The sequence below is a fragment of the Pelodiscus sinensis genome, chromosome 6, assembly GCF_049634645.1.
Source record: "Pelodiscus sinensis isolate JC-2024 chromosome 6, ASM4963464v1, whole genome shotgun sequence".
Lineage (NCBI taxonomy): Eukaryota > Metazoa > Chordata > Testudines > Trionychidae > Pelodiscus > Pelodiscus sinensis.
In genome coordinates, this window is record NC_134716.1 from 75,726,448 (window position 1) to 75,747,592 (window position 21,145).

Genomic DNA, 21,145 nt, shown 5'->3' on the forward strand with positions numbered 1-21,145 from the left:
CCTGGTTCAAATCAGCTGTGATTCGAACAAGCGCGCCGGCGAGATCGTGTTAATGAAGCGTGGGATATTTAAATCCCTGCTTCATTAACTACTTCGCTCGTCTCCATTTGCATCACTAGTCCAAACTAGGGATGCAGGGTAGATGTACCCTAAGATTGTACGTTATAAACCCACTATTTTATCTGAACAAAATAATCTTTTAAAAATACCTTTCAACAGAAGTGTTAGTAAACTTATACCAATGAACTTAGTAAAATTGGAATAAACTCTATTCTTAAATCATAAAATTTCCTACATTTTTATGTTTCCTGTACTGGTTCATGTTTCCCTATGGAAATATATCAAAGACAGAATTAGAAAAGAATTAAAACCTTTTCTATGCTTTTGATAAGATACTTTCTTCAAATAAAATTTAACTTGAAATAACTCTCCAAGCCATGTAGAACAGTTCCAGAGCATTTCTTAACTTTTTTCTTCCTTCCCCTCCCCCGCTATCCCAACAGTTGTTAAAAGAAACAGAAAACAACTGAAATTTCACCTAGATGGTAGACAATTCAATTTGTGTTTTGCTGCAAGATAATCTACACTTGTCAGGGCATGCACTGGGGTCTCTTGCGCTTGTTATGATAACTGAATTACTTCAATTAAGTTTTTAATTGCAGAATTTAAAGTTTCATTTCCTTTTGGATGGATTATTATAATTTCTTTAATAAAATTAAATGTTAATTTTTGTTGAAATGATAAAGACATTTCTCTATTCTGTAAAATCCATAGAAGTGAGTATTGACTTTTCTGTTCTAACCTGTGATTCAAGTAAAGTTCATGTGAATACGCTGTTGAGTTATCTTGTAAATTCTATCACTGTATTTTCTATTTATGACATTTATAGTTGCAAAAAGTATTTAATATAGAAATATTTCTACTAATGATATGCACCAGAAAGTAACTTTTAAAACATTGGATAATATTTCCAATCTGCCGAGACTGACCGAGACTTTTTATTAGACAGAAAGAGAAGACCTATACCCTGAAAAATAAAATTACATTACTTATTTGAGAGAGAAGCATTTAATCCTCAGGTAAGAAAAAATACTATAAATACTACCTGTCCCCACAGAAGGAAAACCATAAAAACCAGATTACTTTCATTGTTGTCTTCTTTTTCCCTAGTTTTTGTCTGTTATTTTTTATATTCAAAACATTAATTTTTCTTTAGATTTTTTTTACAAAGAAGAAAAAAAAAGGGCTAGGCCACGTCTATGCTGAGAATTAGCTTCAATTCTTTATTGTTCAGGATGTAACCAGATGCTTAAGTAAAATGTTTGATCTGTCTTTCAGTGGAAAGCTTCTTTTTAAATCACAGATCAACTTAGTCAGAGGAAAGGCATTCTATTGCTTTATGAACAGAGGAAGTAATCTGGGTGCATTTTTAGAGATATTTTACTCCCCATGGAGGAATAAAGCTACATTTAGAGCTGGTTTCTGGTTTAATATCTCTTATTGAAAGCTGGACCTTCTGAAATCCAATGCAAGGTAGAACTCACAAGTGGAGGATTTTATTTTATGAGGGGTTAATTTCATTAGTCAGTTTAACGCTAGATCCATATTCCTTCCCCACTTTGCTTACATTTGTATAATTGCTATAATGCAGTGATAGAGTTTTATGAACACTTCTTATATACCTTTTACATAGTTTAAATCTGATATAAATTAACTTTATTGCACTTAATGTGATTTAAACCAGTCAAGAAAGGAACTAGAGAATCCTTTCTTTGGTGAACAACCATGGAAAAATTTGACATGAACAAAATTGTTACTGCACCATTGATATTATTTAAAGTACTGCTGTTAGGGTACAATGGTTATTTTGTTGTACATGTTTGCTTTTATTTTAATCTCTGTTATAGTAATTAGTTACCACTTTTTTCTTATTGAATATTTTATTTGACATATATTTAAATGAAAATAAGGGTTACTGTTGGTAAACTTTTATATACTAACTATTAGCAACTATTTGATGCACCCTTCATGCTATGAGAACATCAGGCAAACACACCCATTGCTCATGTATTGTATTTTTGGCTCTGATCCAAAGCCCGAAATTTCCACTGACTTCAATGTTTTATTGGATCACTCCTTAGGATATCCACCCCATAAGCAGAATATACTTTTTCGGCATCAACATGTAACATCAACAGACTCCGGTTGTTGGCAGGCAGGATCAAACCTGGAAGTTCTGGAGTTAAATACATGACCCTCTACCACGTGAGTTAAAAGCCTCATGGCTTTCAGTTAAAGCTATAGCCCTAAGGTTATACATTTAGGGCAAAAGTCTACACAGCAGGGCAAAAGTCAAATTAAGATATGCAACTTTAGCTACATTAATTGCATAGCTGAAGTAGAAATGCTTTAATTCGGCTTCTGTACAGCAGGAAGATGAAGGAAGAACACTCTTCCTTCAACTTCCCTTACTCCTTGTGAAATGAAGGTTACAAAAGTTGGAGCAAGAAATCCTCCACCTTGACATTATTTTGAAATAACAAAATGTGGCATCTACACTGTATTATTATTTCAAAATAATGTCAGTTATTCCGAAATAATGCTGCTGTGTAGATGGATCCAGAGAGAGACACCACGGGCAATCTTCTATTAGACCTACTTCTGCTGGTGAAAAAGACAAACTTTCAAGCTTACTCAGAGGTCTTCTTGAGGGCTGGAAAAACTAGCATGCCAGAGCTATATACAAATTGGAATAGATAGTTTAGAATGGTTATTTAACAAATATTCTCAAGGGATCATACAAGGTGAAGTGACATCTTAATGTTTCTGTAGTCATAGGACAAAAAAAGGGTGTTAGTGAGTTATTGGGTTACAGTTTATTATAATAAGCCAGGAATCCAGACACCCTACGCCAGTGGTCTCCAACCTTTCTACACCAATGATTACTTTTTTTTAAATGTCAGGGCAAGCCAAGATCAACCCCATCTCTTCCTCAAGACCCTACCCCTTCCTTGAGGCCCTGCCCTCTCCATTCCCCTCCTCTCCATCATTTGCTGCCCCCAGCCCTTACTCACTCTCACTGGGTTGAGATAGGAGGGGTGGGCTCTGGGGTGGGAGGAGCAAGCTCTGGGAGGGAATTTGGGTGCAGGTGGAGGCAGAGAAGGGGATGCTGGCTCAGGGAGGGGACTCCAGGCCGGGGAGTCTTGGGCTCAGATGGAGAGTTGGGGTGCTGGAGCAAGCCGCAGGCTTGTGGATATGAAGGTGCAAGAGTTTGGGCTGGGGTGTATGAGGGGCTCAGGACAGGGGGGTTGGGAGTATGATGGGCTCAGTACACAGATCTGCAGTGTGTGGATGGTGCAGGAGTGTTGTGGCAGAAGTCTGGGGATGTGGGGGTGCAGGAGTTTGGGAACGTAAGGGGCTCAGGACAGGGGATTCAGGTGTATGATGGGCTCAGGGTTGAGGTGTGTGGGGAAGTGCAGGAGTGTTATGATGCTGCAGCCAGATGGGGCCTTGGCCCCAACTGGGGGCTTGCCAGGCTTCATTTTTAATTATAATATTATGTCCAACACAAAACATTTCAGCATTGTCTTTATTTATGAGATGGGCGGGAACCTGTTTTGGGTCGGGCCACTGACCCACAGAAAAATCAGTCAGGGACCCCACACAAGCCAGATGGAAAAAAACAACCCTTCCAAAAACTCCCCAAACCTCACTGATGTGGCCCCACTGACACCCCTCACTCCCCTGGCATTTGTGTTTTATTTCCCCTCTCCTCAACTCAAGGGTGTAAGGACATGTTTTCCTTATAAAGAAAAGCAAATGTGTACTTTTAGCTTCAAGCTCATTTAGACTTAAAGAACAAATAAGAAAGAACAAAAGTAAAATCTCCATGGAAAGGGCATACAGTGTGTATCAACTCTGGACTGTGCCACTCGGTCCTTACACTTCCTAAAACGGGAAGCACATATTGGGCCCCTCTCATCTTGTCCAGGCACCTGCATCAGTGCAGGGATGAATCTGGCCTAGAGAGTCTGATCAGCTGATTTATGCTCAAGATACATGAAGGGCAAGAAGAGGCTGAGGAATTCCCTTTTCACCTCAAGAGACCTTCAGATATTGCAAAGGCACTTGAAGATGTGCGCAAAATAAATACTTCCACCTTTCCCCCAACTGTGAAGGCAGTATCCTTGGTTTACACTAGCACAAACTGAGCCATTTGCATGAGGAAGAGAAAAGTATCTACAAGGTGAAGAGGCTCAGTCAGAGTCCAGCACAATCCCCCAAAACCTTTGCTGCAAATCACATTTTAATTTTCTGTGATCGACAAGTGGGAATTTTGGAACTGATAGCTCCCCATCCTTGATGGCTGACCAGCTCTGTCACAGTGGGGATATGGCAGAGCAGCCACTTGTCTGCTACTGAAGAGTATCATGTCTCTACATCTGATTTGCATAGATTATACCCAAGCTTATAAAATGACCTAGGTTCATTCAAATATTGGCCCAGTCTTACTCAATATTCAGCCCAACTTCACTGAAGTCCACAATCATTGGCAAAATTTGGACAACTCTGCCCCCAATTTCATGTTTCTAATGACACCTAATAAGTTTCACTTGATCTGCAATTTCATTACTAAAGTTTTGCACAGTTTTGTGTATCTGATTGTTGTGTGGGCTGCTTCCAGTCCCTCAAAATTCTCAGCTGCAGCACTGACCAGGTGGGCAGCCTCCAGCCAGCAGCCCTGGCACCCTTATTCCAGGAGCTGCTGGCCAGCTGGCTGGAAGCTCTGGGCAGTGCAGCCCCAGCTCTCCCCTCCCCCACCAATTGAGGGAGCCAGACAGCCTAGTCCCAGCCTTTCCTCTCATAAAGGAGTGTTGTGAGCAAGACACGAGAAGTCTTTCTTCCGCTCTACTCTGTGCTGGTTAGGCCTCAGTTGGAGTATTGTGTTCAGTTCTGGGCACCGCATTTCAGGAAAGATGTGGAGAAATTGGAGAGGGTCCAGAGAAGAGCAACAAGAATGATTTAAGGTCTAGAGAACATGACCTATGAGGGAAGGCTGAAGGAATTAAGTTTGTTTAGTTTAGAAAAGAGAAGATTGAGGGGGAACATGATAGCAGTTTTCAGATATCTAAAAGGGTGTCATAAGGAGGAGGGAGAAAACTTGTTCATCTTGGCCTCTGGGGATAGAACAAGAAGCAATGGGCTTAAACTGCAGCAAGGGAGGTTTAGGTTGGACATTAGGAAAAAGTTCCTAACTGTCAGGGTGGTCAAACACTGGAAGAAATTGCCCAGGGAGGTTGTGGAATCTCCATCTGTGGAGATATTTAAGAATAAGTTAGATAACTGTCTATCAGGGATGGTCTAGACCCGTGGTCCCCAACACGGTGAGCGCTGGCCCCAGGGGCGCCACGGATTCACCCCCCGCGGCGCGCGGCGCTTGGGGAGAGAGCGCTAGCGCCGGCCCCGGGCGCGCGGTGCTTGGGGAGAGAGCGCTAGCGCCGGCCCCGGGCGCGCGGCGCTTGGGGAGAGAGCGCTAGCGCCGGCCCCGGGCGCGCGGCGCTTGGGGAGAGAGCGCCAGCGCTGGAATGTGGCTATGGGGGGCCCCGCCGCCCCGGGCGCCCGGCGGGCGAACGGCCACGCCCCCTGGCTCCCGGCAACCCCAAATGGTTGGGGACCACTGGTCTAGACAGTATTTGGTCCTGCCATGAGGGCACGGGACTGGACTCGATGACCTCTTGAGGTTCCTTCCAGTCCTAGTATTCTATGATTCTGTGAAAGAGCTGTGGGCTGGATAGGTGTCAGGCAGCCCAGCTCTGTTTCCCCCACAGTGAGCAGCTTCCTGGGGGGTCAGGCAGCCCAGTCCTGGGCCCACCTCCTGCAAGGAACCGCTGGAGGAATGGGCAGCCCAACTCCAGCCTCGCCCCAGTGAGAAGCTTCCACCTCCCCGACCTCTCAGCCCCCCTTTGTGTGCTCCCCTCTGTCCTGAATCGTGCACCCCCTTACCTTCCACCCTCTGCCCTCATTCCTGTACCACAGGGCTATGCACCTTGTTAATTATCCCTTGGTTTATATTGTTTCGTGTGTGTGTGTGTGTGTGTGTGTGTGTGTGTGTGTGTGTGTGTGTGTGCGCGCGTGTGTGTGTATATATAATTTTGTTAGTAACTGGTGGGTGCCCCGGTGGTGCACAACTGAGCAAGCACACATGACATAAGTGTTGGTACACAGGACAAAACTCACTCCAGTCATGGATGGAAAATCTTAGAAGGAACGCTGTATAACACATTCACAAACTACATTATATTTACCAGTAGCACTTCTAATCCTTATGGAATATGTTCAAAGTTCGGTGTGTTGTTGTATAGTATAAGTCAGATAATTCTCAGCTGGTGAGCACCTAATATCCTGACAGTGGAGGCTGTACACAGACCAGTAGCTTAGTTTAGAATGCCTTAGGGTATGTCTACACTGTAAGCTTATTTCAGAAAAAAAGCTATTCTGGAAGTTATCTTCCAGAATTGCTTATTTCGAAATAGAGCAGCCACACTACAGGGAAGCCTCAAAATTCGTCCAAGGTAGGCTCCCCTAATGTAGACATGCTATCTTGATTTAGAGCCCCAGGAGGCACTGGGGAGGAATAATTTAGAATGGACCTGGTAAGGAGCTATTTTGACATAGAAGCAGTGGAGTGTCCACACGCCCCCTATTCCGAAAGAGCTTTTTCGGAAAAGGCATTATTCCTCATGGAATGAGGTTTACCAATGTTGGAAAAAGCCCTCCGTTTTTTAAATTTTCTTAAAAATTTAAATTTTCTTTAAATTTTAAATTTGGACGCTAGTATTGGTTTTCTGGAATAATGTCCGTTATTCTGGGAAAATGGTGCAGTGTAGACGCACCCTTTAGATTTCACACTTTTTTCCTGCTTATCTGGAGTTATCTTCTATTATCTCTAGCTTAGACAATTAAATGATTGGGTTCTGTAATAGATAAATGACATAGTGTTTAGTTCACACTGCAGTTTACTATAAGCCCCCAAATGTAATTATGGATAACTATTGACAAAATCAATGTGTTAATGTTGTATGACACAGTCCTTAAGCCCCATGTGAACAAGGATTTCAGGATTATGCTGTTATCATTTAATAAACATAAACACAAGAAATTTAGGTATAAAAAAAATCCATGCAATCCTATAAAATTAGGATCCTATAAGAGGTTTTGCTGTAGTCACCACCAGAAGTTAACTTTTTTATTTGAAAAGAAAAATGAAGTTTTTGTTCTTCTGTTTGAAAAGTTAACCTTCACAGTGTAAACTGATACAGTGCCATCTTATTGACTCAACTGTCTATATTGAGGCTATAACACCACAAAGAGAGGTGTGAACTTTCACATTCATTTTAACGGAATGTTAACTTTGAGGCTTAATAATGGCCTTCTAAATGTCAGCACTATTAATTACATTTTGAAAATCCTATCTCCAGGATTAGAACCTCAACTCAGTGATAGCTAAGCTGAAAAGATCATTACTATTTTACGTTAGGGAGAGTTACCGGAGGTTCTGTTATCTTAGAATTAGTTACCAAATATATATTATGAACAATACATGAATGTTGCATATCTTGTACAGAAATAATATATGTATGTTGAGTAAATAAAAATAAACAAACACTTTGCTGGGGGATGACAAGGGAGATACATCCAGTGCAATTAGCTCTATACTTTCTATGTTTCATTTACCTCACACTGATCTAACATATTACCTGTATTTTCCAGCAAGAGCAGTGGTGTAGGAAGCTCCACTAGAATTTGGAGGATGTCATTTCCTTTTTGTGTGTGTGTGTGTGTGTGTGTGTGTGTGTGTGTGTGTGTGTGTGTGTGTGTGTGTGTGTGTGGAAAACCAAACAAACTAAAAAGCTATAAAAGTCACCAGTCAATTAAATTTAAGAAAATGGAATAAAATGTTTAATATTTAATATTTTATCCTTGTTTTACAGACAAACTATCTAAAGTAATACAGAATTTCTTAATTCCACCATCTGAAGGAGCTACATATAATTATTATTATCACATCACAAATTAAAAGACTGTAACTATTGGTTGGAAAACAAGGCCACCATTATACATAGTAATAACAGTAATCAGATTGGGAGAGGAAAGGCAGGATGTAGCTGTCACGTTCTAATCTCACTATTTTCCATGCAACTTTGTGAGACCCATTTAAACCATACCAGGTTGGCAAGCTCACACTGCAGACCCCAACCATCACCTCAGTGACAGCAATGTTACTTAGAGTATGTTTACACTGCAATTAAAAATCCACAAATAGCACATATCAGTCAACTGAGGCTCACAGGGCCCAGGCTGTGGGCCTGTGTAATCACACTGTAGGCATCAGCTCAGGCTGAAGCTTAGGCTCTTGGACACTGAAAAGTGGGAAGGTCCCAGACCTCATGCTGCAGTCTGAGCCCAAACACAATTAAATATCCCTACTGCCTGAGCTCTGTGAGCCCAAGTCAGCTGGCACGGGCCAGCCATGGCTATCTAATTGTAGCGTAGACATACCACATGTCTCAGTACAACTACATGCTACACTCCCTTGTCATGGAACAACCAAGCCCAGACTGTGGCCACAGTAAGAGCTAAAACAGACATGCATTCAATATCAAGCCAAGCAATTAACTGAGTTTTATTTTAGTCACATTATTGTTGCCTGATTATGGAAACTCAGAGGTGGTTTATATCCTATTATGGAACAATTGTAGCTGGCCAGATGAAGTGCTTCAAACTGTAACATGTTGCCATACTCATCCATCAGATCATTGGTCTGGAAGGCTGAAGAAACGGGGCTTCCATGCAAGCCATGTGGAATGTGTAGTTCTTGAAAACTGACACAAAAAATTAATCTTGTACTTATATTATGTGCTTCTAGAGAAGCAACTGCAATAACTTAGACATCTTAGAATGATCTGTTCTATCTGACTCCATTCTCTGACTATCTTCTATCATCATATACTTGGGGAGACTCTCTGCACTTACAGGGAAATCTCTGCCAAGTGGAAAGGGAGGCCTTGGGCACCAGAATCCTCAAACTTGTCCTGGTCGTACTGGCTGAGCACACCTGTTTTATCTCTGAAACAGACAAATAATTGTATTTCATTTTTGGGTTCCAAGCATGTTACTACTGCCTGGGAAAATAATATTTTCTGTCCTACTTAAAGTTGTTCATGGTCAAGTGTTAAAGTGGCGTCAAGCAATATTACTATTTTACGTTAGGGAGAGTTACCTGAGGTTCTGTTATCTTAGAATTAGTTACCAAATATATATTATGAACAATACATGAATGTTGCATATCTTGTACAGAAATAATATATGTATGTTGAGTAAAAAAAATAAACAAACACTACTCTTCAATGAAAATGCTCTAAATTGTCTACCTACATACAAAATAACATGTCAAAAATACAGTTGTTAATTGCAAGGATCTATACAATGCCCAATATAATAGGAATCTGGTCCAGACCGAAGCCTCTGATTGCTACTAAAACATACATAAAGAGAAATAATAAAACATACTTTACAGTAAATAAGATTACTGTAAATTATAGGCATTACCTGTTTGGTTGATTGGTGCTTGTTGATTATCTTTGCAAGGTTTGGTTGTTTATCCTAAGCTCCATTTGTTTTTTTAGTAATGCAACTTGCCTAGACCAATATAAGAATTATCAGAAATATTGAGAAAACTAAGAAGTTGACCAATCTGTGTACGATTGTTAGGCCCTCTACAAATGTACAAAGTATTCACTGGCATCCAAACCTCTCCTCTCCAATGCTGAGTTTATCTTGTCATGTTTGTCTGTTCCAGATATGGGCTGGTCACGGAGTTTGCTTATCCACACAGATGTGTTCATTGTAAATTCCTTTAATGGGTCATTGTAAGACCTTTCTCGGATGATTCTGATGTCAGCTTTTGAGTCAATTTTAAAATCAATAGTCTTGCCATGAATATTTAGTTTTACTCTCCAGGCAAGTTCTATGTCTTCCCAAGTGATAAATCCTAGAAACAATGGCTCTTGATTGTCTGTAATATGAGTCAACTTCCTGACTACTTTGGTAGGGAAAAGTGTCCATATTTCATTCATTTATATCACCATGTGTCTTTGGCTGGACATGTAAAATCTCTTGGGATATGCTTTTTTCATACCTGATGCATGTAGGATGAAATTTGTCCTTCTTAGCCTCAGCGTTCTTTCTCCTTGCTTCAGAGGTTTTATGGTGACTATAACACTCAAATATCTGTTTTTAGTTTTTATGTTAGTTTCGGGTTTTTCAAGTTGCTCATGGCTTTTGTTGTATTGCTTGACTAATTCTATCTGGTTTGCTATTTTTAGCTGTGGTGAGAGTTAAATCTCATTCATTTGTAGCTGCTGTAAAAGATCTTTATCTTTTAATCCAGTAACTAGCCAGTCTCTGATATTTTCACATTTTGCATTCCCCAAATCATAGTTTTCAGCCAAAGTATGTGGAGCTCTTATAAAACATTCAGTATTTTCCTCTGGTTCCAACATACTCTTTCATAAATCACATTTCTCTGGGGTATAGAGTGTGAATCAAACAGAACCCTTTCAGAGTCATCTGTGTGACAGAGTTCAGTAAAGTCTAAGGATGTAAAGATATCCTCTGCTTGCTTCCCCATAGCATAAATTAATTAAGATTTCTGTATATCTCCTGTTTCTTTGTAGTGTTTGTTTGCAATGCAAAAATCTTGCAAAATATTGCTTCCAGACTGTGCATACTGAAAATTTGTCAATGTTGAAGTTCTCTGGGGGCATTGAGAAGTGGCATGGTGATGAGGTTCTGCAATCTTTGTTGCTGTTTTCATTGTATTTCTATTCTTAGTTTACTCCTGACACCATGTCATAATCTTTTGTACCAGATATGGATTGCTCATCATAAGCTCCTTTAATGATCTGTCAGATATTGCAGAGGTTTCTTTATACAAGGTATTTTACGTAAAGTGTCTTCAGGTAGCTAAATGGTATTACACATTTTTGTGTCCCATTACACATCTGTTCTTAATTCATGGTAAGTTAATGAGAAGGGCCTCAATATCTTGCTTCTATGAAAAAGCTCCAGGAATGCCCAATATTATGTCTCCACGTAGTCCAGTTGTTGGACTAGAGCAGTGGAGTGGACAAATGCAAATGTATCGGAGACTTCCAGATTGTGCTTTTTGCTGCACATCCACAGCAACATTCTGAAGATGAAGACATTGGTACTTGTCTTTCATGTAGGTTTCTCCTATCTAATACTAATAGTTTAAGAGGGAGAAATCACATTTTGACTGCATAATCAACTAAGGGAACTTAGGATCTTCTTTCTGGGATCCAGGCTGCATCTTGTGAACAAGGACTGTCTCCGCAGTATACCCATTTAGCTTATTGACTCACAAGCCCAGACAGACTACAATAAGGGCTTGGCATACTTCCTGAAAAGGGTTGCTGGTCATTTGGGTGCCACAGAAGCTGCAATGTTCTCGATGGCCTTTGTGGGAGGAGGTACACTGTGTGACACTGGCAAGCCAGGTGCCAGCTCATGAAAATACCCCTAGGGCTAAACTGAATTCTAACAAATACTAGCTGCCAAGAGCACTGACAGAATTGCTGGCCCCCTGAACCAGGTGCGGGGCGGGGGATGGGAGTGGGTCTGGCTCTACACTTACAGAAGGGGCGGGGCCTTGCATGGAAGGATCAGAGCTGGGGGCTAGTCTTTCCCTGCCAGCCCTTCAGCACCATCCGGAGTGTGCCACCTGGAGCTCTGGTGGTGACTTAAAGGGCCCAGGGCTTCAACTATCTCCACTACCACAGTTATGGGGCCTTTTTTGATCACCAGGCACTGAGCCGGCTCTCCCCTTCACCCATCCCTACCTCCCATCAGCAGGCCTACTAGCTGCCACCAGTCTGGCTCACTTGTGTGCAGTGCTTGTTTAAATAGGTATTAGAGTAATCAAAATGTATTCAAACTTTATTAAATGTTTGTAAGTTGTCGCATGCCTTAATCTCACTTATAATATCGATGTTCTATATTATAAGGTATTATTGAAGTGTTTGCTCAATGAGGCCTGGTCTACACTAGCCCCCTAATGTCGATTTTCTAAGTGATGTGTCCACACTACCAAGCCCGTTATTCCAGAATAAGAGGCTATGGAATTTGAACTCTGTAATCCTGCTTTTCACAAGGAGTAATGCATTCCCGAACTTCTAAGTCCAACATAATGTTAGTGTAGATGCTCCAGTGTCACTAATTCAAACTAATTTGCCTCCAGGAGGTCTCCCACAGCTCCCCAGAGTGCTTCTGAGGGCTCTGAGTACTAGTCAGGCTCCATTAATGTGGATATCCTACCTCAGACTTCATTTGATTCCTACCCGTAGTGAGGACACAGAACTTCGAATTTATAAAATAGGGTACCCAGAAGTCAAATTCAGTAAATTTGAAATAATCACCGGACAGAAAAAAAAGCATTAATAAGCCTGAAATACTAGTTTCCAATAGGAGGTGTTATCTCCTGTCCAACAAAGAAGGCCCATTAACCCAGATGAAAAATTGTGGAACATCACAGGACAAGACTTTGTTGATTGCTCACTGCCTCCTCCCTAACCCCTCCTGAAGAGGAGACTTGCATGTGAATTCCTCTTAACAGATGAAATTGTGACTGGAAGCAGAAATGCAGGGGGCAGGGGAGGCAAGGGAGGAATAAAAGTCTTCAAGCCTATGAATCGATGGAATTGTAAAAAGTTAGATTTTTTTTAAAGTATAGTAAATAATTTTATTTGCTTTCTGGTTTCTGAGCCTTAGGGTTAACTCAGTACATCAGGCATGTTGTGCATATTTTCATAGTTTCAGGATTTTTGTCAACACTGAGGACTAGAAACTTTTTCTTTAAAATGTAAGCTGAGACTCTCCCTGAACACTTTTCTCCAAGAACTGTAGTTTTGAGAGAACCCCCAAATATTGCAAGACTTTTGAAAAAATCACCAGGGGTAGCAACACTGGTCACTGACATCCTAATTTCAGTAGTATCTAAACTTTACACAAATTATTTCATATTCTGCTAGTGATATCTTTAGAGAGGCATATAGCAAAATGAAGAGAATAGTATTGAGAAATGTAAGAATCTAGAAGCAGAGGTTTGGGTTGAGGATTGGGTTTCATGACTTTGACCTTCCTCAGACAATCCCATATAATTTTTTTTCATTCAAAGGTCTCACAAAGAGTTCATATCTACCTTTGAGAGATTTATGAACTTCCCAGTGTATAAAATTAAAGGCAAATATGAGTATTCTATGTAGGTTTAGACATTATATTCGGGTAGCCTCCATATGGGGCAGTAGAATAGATGACACAATCAGAGGTGCTGGAACAATTTTTATAATGGCATGCTGATGATGGAAACCGTGTATTTTTGTTTGTTATTTAAGCCAGGGAATGTATCAGCACCCTTACCACCACTGGGCACAGTGGTCAAGTTTCAAAAGGAGGACGTCTCATAGGAAAACTGAGAGGTTCAATACTTCTTATTTGTCACTTTAGAGTTGTTTCTTTCGTTTCACCCTCACATGGAGAATTCACAATAAGTAGGCTGAAAACTTTGTTTTTTCACAAAGTGTCTAGGAGTTATAAAACCTGTATTCAGCTTCATGAATCTCTAGGGTCATAAACACCTATATCCTTCATTCTTTTCTTTTTTTTTTTTCTTTTTGTAGTTTTCAGTAAATTGGAAATCTTACCTCCAAGTCACTCACTATAAGTTTCTGCTGTTTTGTAATTAACACCTAGAACCTGCACTTTTTGAGGCAAGGAGACAAAAGTCTTGCTTTCTGCAGTCCGTTAACAGTCTCTCAGTTTATTATGCTCTCCCTCCTATTTGTTTTTAATTGAGACCTTACTTATAATGTAGCCATTTTGCTAAATGTAGAATATTGCTACATTACCACACATGAGTTTGCCTGGTTTTTATGTACATTAGCAAATTATGAAAGATCAAATATCTGAGGAAGCTGACATACTAAATTAATCCTGAAGTAACCTTGTATTAACCGTTTCAAGTTCACAGTAGTATGTTAAACCACCACATTTAAAAGGCAGTCCCAAAAGCAAACTAAAATGGTGCTTGAGAATAAAGTGATAGATGAGCTATAAGGTAGGTGATAGAGATAAACTCGTGGTTGACTCATCTATTTTTTATTAAGGTACTAATTGCACTAAAGACTAGGAATTTGAAAACCCAGAATATTGTAATGCAGAATCCTGAATGAGGTGTAATTATATTTACATAGATAATGAGACATTAAATGAAAAGGGAACAATAGATACAAAAACTTATTCATTTCATCTTACATAATTATCTGAAAAAGATATAAATTAATAGAATTCATCTGAGAAAGGTGATAGCTGTAACAGATGCTATATTTTGAATTAAAAATGTAACATGCTTGTAATTTCCTTATGTTCTACTTCGTTTCATTTTACAATTAATTTAAGTTCACTTCTGATGTGTGTCCCAGAAAACAAAAGAGTACGCTCTTTCCCTTTCCATCCACCATAAACTAATTCTTTTACTCTAATGTTCAAGTCATGATAAACTAAGACCAACATTTTAGATGTCTATTTGTAACTTAGCCGTTTATAGATATGTAAAACCAAAAAAACACCAGAGAATAAGAAAATTGTATATATTTGATGATGTGGTTTTTGGAAGACCTATTAGGAGGCTCATACAGCTAGTGCTCCTCTTCTTAGAATATGCGCATTGTGCCTCAGGTGCCACATGACCAGGATTCATTACCAAATTTGGTACACTGGTGGATCATTAGCTTCCCAGACTTGAGCTGAGTACTGATAGGGAATGTGATGTGAACACTGATCCAACTCCCACAGCCAGTAGTAAAACAAATTCTATAGCTTATAGATGATAATTTTCTAACACAAAAGGCTTTGAACCTAACACAAGGTAAACTGTTTTGGGTACATCATTATTATGGATAAAAGATTAACTAGTCATTGGACTGGCAGTTGGTAGTTGCTTACGGACCAATTATTAAACTTGATTTCGATAAATATAGACACACAGTGAGCAATCCCAAACAGTAATAGATCTCTACATTTGGTGCTTCAAAAGGACTAATTCCACAAATCTGAGGAAAATTATGTGCAAACTTGATTTTTGGTTTTTAACTAAAATGTAAAGGACCAGATTCTGATCATTGGGCATTGCCAAAGTAAATGGACTATGTTTTCAAGTAAATAGAATTTAGAGGCCAATGGAATCCTCTCCTGCCATAATGCTCAGCTAAATCCTTTAATGGTCCTTACTTCAGCCTCAGGGCAGTCCTCTTCAGATGGACTGGGGAGATGTTTAACTGGATTCATCGCTTGTAGTCAGGGTTCTGCACTTCCTTTGAGCTGGTCACTCCTAGTCTCTCCTCTGTAAAAGGGCTTCACAGGGACATCTGCACCTGTGTGGGCTCCCCATATATTGCCAGTCTTGGGTAGTGTTACCACATAAGTCTGTTGCAAATGGAACCTTGCATACTTGCAAGGGTGTGCAGGCAACAGGTAACTTAGCCAGCAGTGTGAATTAATCATTTTCTGTAATTTGTATAAAATATAATTGACTATGACATTTCATCTTAAAAACAGGTGGTCACTGAACATCTACAATAAGTCTTTCAAATGAAAATTGCACAACAATTTAGCATTTGTTGATTTAACCATAGACACATTATGTCCTCACTGACCCACCACATCTCCTTTTGAGTCAGTAACATCTACTGTCTGTCACTTTAAAAAGTCTTGGTGTGGCAGATCTTAAAAAAAAAAACCTCCAAAGAAACTCATTTTTAAAATGCCATAATTATGGACCCGATTGCCCCTGATTCAAGTAAACCCAAGGGAAGGGACTAAAGGAGATGAAATCATGAACCACAAGGTTCTCTTTGCAGAAATGTCACACCAACTGTTCTGTCAGAGGTCACAGTGGAATGGGCCATAGTCTGGCCCTAAACCCAATGGAGTGTGTGCCATGTGGCCTGGGAGAAAGGAGTGATTTTGTGATGTAGGCTACCTTTTATAATGAGGAGCGGGAGGACCACACACACACACACACGCACACACACACACACACAACATCCCTCCATGCTCAGATTTAGGGTGTACTATCATACCCTATTTATTTACTGGATCCAGTTAATAGTACATATTTCACATGCTTTTTAGCTATGTGTTTCCTTGATAGCCTGTGGTATTTCTAAAAGCAGTAACATAGTTACCCAATAATCCACAATGTCATGCTGTAAATTATGTAGTTTTCAAATGCATGCTGTTGATACTTTTCTTTAATATACTGCCTAAGGGTCTGATCAAACTCCCACTGAAGTCAGTGTAATTTAGATCAGACTCTAAAAGAAATTAACTATCAAAAAACTAAATGATAGTGTTTGCTTCTGTGGACACTATATTTAAGGTTGCAAAATGGTTTCAATAATAGCCTCATGTTTTCACTTCCTCATAATTTACAGAAGAATTCTCCTTTTGAGATGCATTTTTTGTGCTTCGTCTCTGTGCAAAGATTTATTTTTATTTTTAACATGTTTGAGAAAAAATCACTTCAAGCTGTTTTTCAGTTCTGAGTGCCTGAAAAAATACCACATTCATGCTGAAAGTTGCTTACTTTTTTCCTCTACATTTGTGTTGTCTCCCCCCGTAGTTAACTCAGGAGCACTACACTTTGAAACTTGAAATGTGGCATGTAAATAGTCCTTATTCAATAAAACTTCCATGACCAACTACAAAAAATAACATGATTGGTATTAGTTTTTCCAAGTGCATCTTCATCATACTAGAACCTTGATACTAGTTCTTAATGTTAGGCTTGACATATTGGCAAGACACCACTGTCATGGTTAAAGTTAAGGATATGTGGAAATGTTTGAAGGGTCAGAGCTTGTGTAAACAGGCCATCTGCTCATCTGCAAGTGCATAGGATTAACAGTGAATCAGTAGTCTTCAGAAACTCAGGTAGAACTTCTCCATTGCTGTAATGCTGAGACATGAGCAGGTGAAGGGGCTGCAAACCATAACTACACCCAGATAAAATGTGAGTTTCTCATCCCAACCCTCTCACCATGGAATCATAGCAATTCTGCTGAGTGATGGTGCTTCCCAAGCAAAAGAAATTGAGAAGCAGCTCTGAGTGCTCAATATTTACCTGAGCAGGACTGAATGCTAAATATAGTTAATTCTAATTCCATCTTGAGATCCTGATTTAGCACCATATTAACGTGGGAGGACACACATAAAAAAGATGGCTCAACTTTTAGGAAACATTGGCAAGCAATTAACAAAGTTACGAACTTTTCCATATTGTGCAGTGCTAGCCCAGTACAGTTAAAAAATGTCACTGAATCTGAGAGTTCTCTCTTTTGGATTGCTACACTATGCAAATGCATCTTTTGGAGAATGTAAACTTTTTTTCAATGATACAGAATAGCTGCTGACTGTTAACCAAGCCAATGTTCACTTTTCTAAGGAACTGAGCAGGTACAAGTTGACCAGCCAACTGGTCAGTGAATATTTTTGCCTTCTTCTCCTTCCTTTTGCTGTGGTGGTTTTCATTTCTTTAAAAACATTTCTCATGCCTTAAATATTCAATGCATCTTAAAAAATACACACTTAAAATAAGAAAGATCAGGAATTTCTAAACTTAAACAACATAACCTCCAACACTCAGAAAATTGACTTAATATACATAGTATTTTCTGTTCCTTTTTTCTAATTTAATATGTAGTTGTAATACTGTTTATGTAGCTAAAAATATACTATAAACACTTAGGACAATGTCTTATGGCTGAACTTAATTTTGCTGTAGGAACATTATACTTTGTATTACCTAACTTTAAGTGATTGAAACAGTGCAAATTTAACATTGATTAACACAGCTTTTTGCATTCAGTTTAGTTGGCATTCAAGTTTAAAACCTGCAAAGGCAAACAAATGTTCTCCTAAAAGAATTCCCCTAGATATGGTATAGTACATAACCAACCTCAGCTCCCTCACTATACCTAGGCACAATGCAAGGATTTAAAGAATAAGAACACAGGATTTGAGTATAGTGGCTACACATACCCGTGGCTAATTTAATTAACAGTGTCTGACAATCTGTACTCCTAGTCTTTACTCTGAATTTCCTAGCATTTATAGATTGAATAAACAAACATATGTTTATGTAAATACATTTTTATGTCTGAACTGAGGGCCCAAATATGATCCATGACTGTGATGTTTCACTCCACCTTTTTTTAATCAATAGCAATGCATGCTCATATTTGTTAATAAAAACAAGTTCCTCTTGATATAAAGCAGGTTTATTTTGTCAGTGCCATATAACTGTTCATATTATTTAGTTCAGCATTATGACTTTCTCTTTTACTTTTGCATCTAAAAACTATATTTTGTTAAAATGTTTGTATTTTAATTTAGAAAAAAATTAAACTTTCTTTTTTACATACCTTTTAGTTGTTGACTAAACGTCTACATTCCAGCAAAACAGAAGCTTTTAGATTTTGTTCTGGCTTCTTCCTTAAATTACATTTAGGAAACTCTTTACTAATGGCATTTTTTAAACAATTTGATGTGGAATATGCTATGGCATTTTTGTAAAAATGACAGGTGAGAGTCTACTCTTAAAAACCTGCATGTTACCGTTTTTTTTTAATGTGAATGTTCTATGTGGGAGAACAATGTCCATTCTAATCACAAACTTTCATCGCCTATAAAAACTGAGTAAAAAATGAAGTTCATGTCATGAAACCACAAAGCAAATTAATGAAATCGTGTCATTTGTATCAACTCGAGCTATATCTGCTAAATATTTTCTAACTACTCTAAGGGGGGAAAAAACAGAAGGCAAACTAGCAATGAAAGGAAACAATAATGGTCAGCAGCATGTGTTGCATGTTATTTGAATGGAAAGTAATTTGTCACTTCTGAAATAAAGGCTGTTTATTCTTGTGTTTCACTGTCTGTAACAATCTTTACAATTTATCTGTGAAAAAGTGAGAAACTGTACCATTATTAGCATATGAATACTTGACACATCAAATTGGCTGTACAATAACAGAAGGACATTTGCTATTGGTGTATGCACACAGACAAAGCAGCCATTTTGAAAAAAAATGAAATGGTGTGGATGTTTAACCGTTTGTCTGTCTGTCTGGTTTCACACTACTGCTTTGATTAGTGCAGCTTGGAAGCATGAGTTGAAATACCTAAAATATAAGCACACACATTAAGTACTGGACCACCGATTATTTCTTTTATATTTTTATTCAGATATGAGCCATAGGAAAAAAAGGGTGTGTGTGTGTGTGTGTGTGTGAGTGTGTGTGCGCATTCGCACAAGATACGGGGGAGGGGATATGCCTGCCTATGTGAAGAGTGTACAGAAATGAAACATTGCCTACATACAGTTTTATTTCATGGCAACAACATAGTGGGCCTTGGGTCAGATGTGTGAAACTATTTCTCAAAGAAGCTGCATACATAATTGAGGCCCTATGAAGGGTTCTCAGTTGAAGTTGCCAGGCTACATTCATTTCAAAAGCAGAGCCATTTGTTATCAAATTTAAATTAACTCCCTCAGCACTGAACTCCTCGTTTAAAGCACAGCTTTTCAAACAGTACTCAAAGTATCGACAGAAAAGAGAAATTGTGGCCACTAAATGACAATAACATCATTCCCACAAAGAACAGAACTATTACCCACATTTAGGCCTGCCATGCTATAGTCTAAACAGATTAATTTCTAAATGAGCTATTTTGATGCCTTATTGTCTGTTAGGAAGCACAAACGTATTCTTTTAAACAAAATCCCCACTGTAGCTTTAAGTTGGGTGGAAAATCTGTATTTAAGATTTTTTCCTTTTATAATCTGTAGGTACTAAGGCAGCTAATATTAAAAGTCTCTTTTCTACAAAGCAACAATGCTTATATACAGAAATTAGTGATACAGAAGCATAGATACGTTTCAGCTACTCAGGCCTTAGGTCTATTGGATCTGATCTCCTAACCTTTATTGACATATAATTCTTGCACATGTGAATAGATCCTTTGACTACAGTGCAACTACCTGTATGTGTAAGAATTATTCACATGAATAAACATTGTAGATTTTAATTATTATCATTATTTATTAATTGTCAGCAATGTCCCCAGTGTGCAAACAAATCACAAATATTCATTCCTATTATTTCATAAATCCACTTTGGTTGTATTCATGACCCTTTTGTGTTCACTTTTGATAAACATTTTCACAACTGAATTTTACTGGCAAAATATTTGAGGAAAGCAATTTTTATATTCCATGCAGAAGAATTTTCAGTGTGTGCTCACCCAAGGCTCAATCCTGCAGTGTGCTGGACATTCTGGGTTCAATGAGAATGCTCATGTGCTTAAAATTAAGTACTTTATGCCATATTTTAATGATATTTAGGCCTCAAGTGGGAATTTCAAAAGTATCTACTGTCCACTGAGATCAATAGAAGTTAGGCACCTAAATGCTTTAAAAATGTACCCTTTGTGCTTACCTGGACTGTGGGAAGAGAGCACAGCACTTTACAGGATTGAACCCCCAATAAGGGAACATAAAAAGATACTATATGGCTTATCTGGCCAATCAAAACTAAACAACACAGCTCAGATTTTGAATATTTCTAATCATTTCATAGATCTAATATTTCTAATCATTTCATAGATCATTTCTATACATACACCTACAAAGCCTAGCTTGCAATCTACTTGCAGACATGACAAGAATTGAAAAAATGCTAAATTTAAAAAATCAATTATTCATTGTGAATTATTCGCTCTGTCTAGTCTTAAATTAGGTTTTCTCAGTCCAATCAGCAAAGTTATGCCAACAATTAAACCCAACAGAACATTCTGGCCATATACGCACAGTATGCACCTGAATGCATCATTATACATTGCAGGCTTTCTGGATAGCAAAGGAAAGATGTACATAGTTCCATGAATTTTACATAAAACACAATTATGTTATTTTCTTCAGTGAATTTTATTTAACATATTGAGGTTT

General features: G+C 38.7%; 2 long non-coding RNA genes across 3 annotated transcripts in view; one reads left to right on the forward strand and one right to left on the reverse strand.

Annotated features, from left to right (window-relative positions):
- Window positions 1-999: 999 nt before the first annotated feature.
- The window catches only part of LOC102461971 (uncharacterized), a 42,795-nt gene continuing 22,649 nt past the window's right edge, over window positions 1,000-21,145 (forward strand). The window contains exons 1-2 of the long non-coding RNA XR_012904820.1: window positions 1,000-1,079; window positions 2,142-2,265. This is a non-coding gene — a long non-coding RNA (uncharacterized LOC102461971). The remainder of the gene's footprint in view (window positions 1,080-2,141; window positions 2,266-21,145) is intronic.
- Window positions 7,948-21,145, reverse strand: part of LOC112547357 (uncharacterized) — a 79,005-nt gene continuing 65,807 nt past the window's right edge. For both annotated transcript variants that reach the window (XR_012904818.1, XR_012904819.1), the window contains exon 4: window positions 7,948-9,126. This is a non-coding gene — a long non-coding RNA (uncharacterized LOC112547357). The remainder of the gene's footprint in view (window positions 9,127-21,145) is intronic.